Genomic DNA, 4517 nt, shown 5'->3' on the forward strand with positions numbered 1-4517 from the left:
GGGCGGAGGGGGGGGGCGGCTGGAGGTGCCGGGGCGGGGCGCGCGAGACCGCCGGGAGGAAGGGTCGGCAGATGGACAAAGGCTGGGGAGCGGAGGCAGGTCAGAGGGAGGATGAGTCAGGGCGCAGCTCGGGAACCCTGACGGGCAACAGAAGGCAGTGCCCGTGGGTGACCGGCGGGGAGAGCCGGCCAAGACCAAGCAGCTTGGCGCCCATTTCCGCAGGGCCGCATCCCGCATCGGCCAGTTTAGCACAGGTCCATCTCCTGCTGGTCCTGGAAAGGCTGGGCAGTGGAAGGAAGCCACCAGAACGTCCACCCTGCCGAGCGCCCTCTAACTCCCAGACACGTTGGGCGGTGGGCGGGGCCCCTCAGAAAAAGCCATGGGATGCGGTAAGCCCCGCATAGGCAGGATCTTCAAGTCTCTGGACCCTGACCGCTGGGCTTTTTCCTGGTCCTCCCCACCTCCTGCAGCCGGGAGCCTTTATAGTGTGCGGGAAAGAAGCTTAGATTGGGGGAAGCGGAACATCTCAGAAGGGGCAGATGCCTCCAAAGAGGGGTCGCGGGCTCAGCACACTGGCAGGACAAGTGCCTGGGTGCTGGGGGGTCAGCCCAAGCACTATCTACATGGGCAGCTGGAGTTGCTAAGTTGGCCTCCAGAGGCTGCTGTAGGAGGTGACACGGGGTGGCTAGGTGTGGGAGCAGAGTAAGGGGTGGACAGCCCTTTTCCTGTGCATCTCTGGGGCCTTCCAAGCCTGGGAGGCAGCCCATGGAATGTGCTGGGACCTGACAGGGCAGGAGTTAGCCTCACTGGCTGCCTGGCCTTGGCTGGGTCTTCTAGGCTGGAGGAGCCACCCCAGGGTGCCCAGAGGGCCAGGTACTACTTCACACCCTGACCCTTGACCCCTAGCAGGAGGCCACTGGGTGCCAGTAGATCAGGAAGGCTCCCAGCTTGGGCCTGGCTTTGTAGCTAGCTTGGCTGATCCTGTCCTGGGACCTGAGACAAGCAGATGATGGATGCCCTGGGCCTCAACTGGCCCATCTGTAAATGGGGCCAATCAGCATTATCTCCACTGCAGTATGGGGTGTGGGGTGGACTGGATGGCTCAGGGGACCAAGGCCAAGGCCTACCCAGCACCCCGGCCCTCCCTGCCTCTCCCCTAAAGACCAGGAGGCCCTGGCTTCCCTGTACAGGTGCTGGGCTCTTGGCCCAAGAGAGGCAGGGCAGAGCGAGGGCAGGGACAGTGTTAAGAGGCCAGACCTGGGCTGGTCTGAGGGCTGACCCAAGCCCTGCTGGCTCCTTGAGGAATTCTCAGCAGCAGGTGCCCTGGGCCAGGAAGTATAGGCCCTTGGGACAAAGAAGGTGGGGCACCCCCCTCCTTTGGCTTTAATTACCCCGGTGGGCCTCATTTACCCTTGGCTGCCAGGGGAGATGGGCACTGACCCCAGGGCAGAATCCAGGGCCTGTGGGCTTGGTGCTCTTGGGACCTGGAGCTGAGAGAGGTCCCCTGGGGCCTTGTCCTCTCTGGTCTCATCCACTGCCCAGGATCCACCTCTTCCTCCTCAGTTACCATGGCGGGGGTCCAGTGGGGCCCTGGGACCTGCACCCCAGCTCACTTCCACAGAGGGACTGAGAGTGACCCCTACTGGGCAGGGGCCACCCTTCTCAGGAAGCCCTGCCCCCTCTCCTGGTCCCTGATCTCCCCCTGGGCCTGCAACAGGACCAGCCACTTTGAAGTGCAAGTGGGGACATGGGACACCTCCCATAAACCCCTCTTGTCCTAGCTCTCCCTAGGTCACAGCAAGACAGATGTCAAGTTGAACTTGAAGAGGTCCTCCTGAGCCCTCTGCTATGGTGACAGGAAATCACCTCTAGGACTGACACTCACACTGTGGAAACCCATATTCACCAAAAAATATTTCCGTCTTTTGAAGGATGTACCCTTGGGTTTGGCAGAAAGAGCCCAAGTGTGTGCAGGTGTCAGGATGCCCGCCCTGCAGAACTCCTGTGCACTCTGTCCCCAGCTGAGAGGTGCCCTCCCTGGAGCTGTTTTCAGAACCACAGAGGTCAGCTGGTCAGGGCTGTCTCCCCTCCCTGCCAAGGAGCAGAGGTCTGTAGCTGATGTCCTCACAGTTGCCTGAATGGGCTCCTCATTCTCTCAGGGACAAGGCTGATCTTGGCCCAGCACTGATCCCCTGGGGTCCTGACTGGCAGGGGCTGGTCAGCCGGTCAGCCAGACCCCAGCCCTGAGCCATCAGTGGTCCATGTGCTATCTGGCTCCCCAACATTCTCCTCAATTTTTTTCTTTTCTTTTTTTGTGGTGCTGGGGATTGAACCCAGAGCCTTGTGCCTGCGAGGTAAGCACTCTACCAACTGAGCCAAGTTCCAGCTCCCAATACACTCCTCAATTTCTTAGGGACTGGTTCTACCATTGGACCCCTGCAAATGGGACCAAGACAGTGGCTGGTCGGCATGACCAGCCCCAGAAAGTGGCACAGGCTTCCTGTCTCTAAGCGTGACCTGTGGTGGCAGGCACACCAGGGTGCACGCTCATGGTGCTTGGCAGCCTCTACCCCATCATGTGGCAGAACAGCTTGACATCCACAGGGTGCCCGGTAGTGCCTGCTGCCTGTGTGAGGGCAGCTGAGACACTTGGGCTGCCTGTTGCACATGTATGGCCTTGTAGCGTGGCTGGGCCATGGGCTCTGCTCACCACACCTGCTGGCCCGTGTGCGCGAGCAGGCAAGGCTGCCTGGCTGGAGCCAGGCACGGCGGCAGTTCCAGGTTTCGGGGGTGCCAGGCAGGCAGGCTGCACGAGACAGTTGCCTGGGAAACATTGCAGGATTTGTTGGGCACATAACAGGCGTTCAGGCCCCCATGAGGCCCGGGTGAGGGCGTGCCCCAGCATCCACAGGCTAGAACCTACCAGTGGTCAGCAGTCTAGATTCAGGGTTGGGGTGCAGCCTCTAATCCCCAACTCCAAAGGCCCCCAAACCAAGCGGCATCTGGGGAGGGACTGGCCCTATTCCAGAGCTCCCATTTGAGCCACTCTTGGGGACAGAGACCCCAGCCTGATCACCTCTGTTCACAGCAGTCTTTCAAACCTTCAGAGAACTGTCACTCCCTGTTCAAACCCTCCCATGGCTGACCAGTTCTCCAGCCCAGGGACTCTGCCACCCAGGTGACAGCCCTCGCAGGCTTCAGGCCCTGTTCTGACATCCCCTCCCCCCAATAACCCCCCAGGCCTCCACCCTGTTGCCATTCTGGGCTCTCCTGCAGCACAATGGGAGTGCAGGGTAATTCCAAGAGGCTCCTGTGCACTCTGTTCCCTATCATGTCCCCACAAGTGGAAGTGGGGACCTGGGGGTGCCTTCCTTTGGGGAAAAAAAACCAAGTGGAGACAAAGCTTTGGAATGTCGTGGAGCGCCCCAGAGGCGGTGTGGAACCCGCTGCCTTTGTAAGGAACACCTGCTGAGGGCAGTCCCTTGACTGAGGCCGAGCCCCTGTACCTTCTCGGCCCTGCCCGGGACACAGGCTCCTAGCAGTGCTTTAGGTGGACACGTGGGCGGCCAGGCCGGCTGCACGTGTTGGACTCTCTGTTTCTTGCAGCAGTGCAGTGGAACCCAGGGCCTTGTGCAGGGTAGGCGATGTTCCCTACTAGGTGGGGCCCCTTGTTTGACCTTCTGAGTTGCCCACTGCGTCCTTCGCAGGACACTACGTGAACGTCCCCCTTGCTGCTTCCTGTACTGGAAAATCAGGCCAAGGGTGGCCCGGCCCCTGCAGGGGGCTCCAGAGACCCGGGTCGCCCGTCCAGTGAGCAACCCTGGGAGGTGCATTCCAGAAGGACCCAGAACACCCCTGGGCCTGGAAGTGAGAGGGGTCAGGTCTTGTGACTGCATTTGAAGACTTGGTCACTTGAGAAAGTGACCCGAAAGCAGAGGCTCACACTGGCACCCCTCTTCTGCACCTGTGAGCTCCTTCATGGTCTGTGGAGAACCAGGCTGGGGGGAGTCCTGCAAACCTGGCACCAGTGCACACCCCAGGACCTTGACTAGAGCCGCTCTCCTTCATGCTTTGCACCACTCCTTTCTCCCTGGCACCCAAGAAAGAGGTGCCTGTCACATGTGCTGTTCCTGGCCCCGGAGACCATGAGCCTCAGTGTGTCAGGTCCCTTTGAGCAGTCTCCTGCCTCCCAAGGAGGCCCCTTCTGGAAAGCCCCCCTCCTCCCTGGCCACCCCTGGTGTGGGCATCTTCCCGAGAGCCTGATGACTGGCCCACAGCGTCCAGTGTCTCCGTCAGAGCTAGATGGCCTCCTGTGGGCCCCAGCCCCTGCCTCCAGCGCGCTGCCCCTGGAGTGACCCCCACGATCAATGGCACAGCAAGCGGTTGCACAGGGGTGCCTGGGCGTCTGCTGCCACCACGTGGTGGACTGAGGGGGTGCAGGACGGGGACGGGGGAGGCCTCGGGGCTGCCACCGCCGGCACCGCCTCCCGCGCCCCGCGGGGTTGGCCGCCTGGACT

This window comes from Marmota marmota, unplaced genomic scaffold (genome assembly GCF_001458135.2).
Source record: "Marmota marmota marmota unplaced genomic scaffold, marMar, whole genome shotgun sequence".
Classification (NCBI taxonomy): Eukaryota; Metazoa; Chordata; class Mammalia; order Rodentia; family Sciuridae; genus Marmota; species Marmota marmota.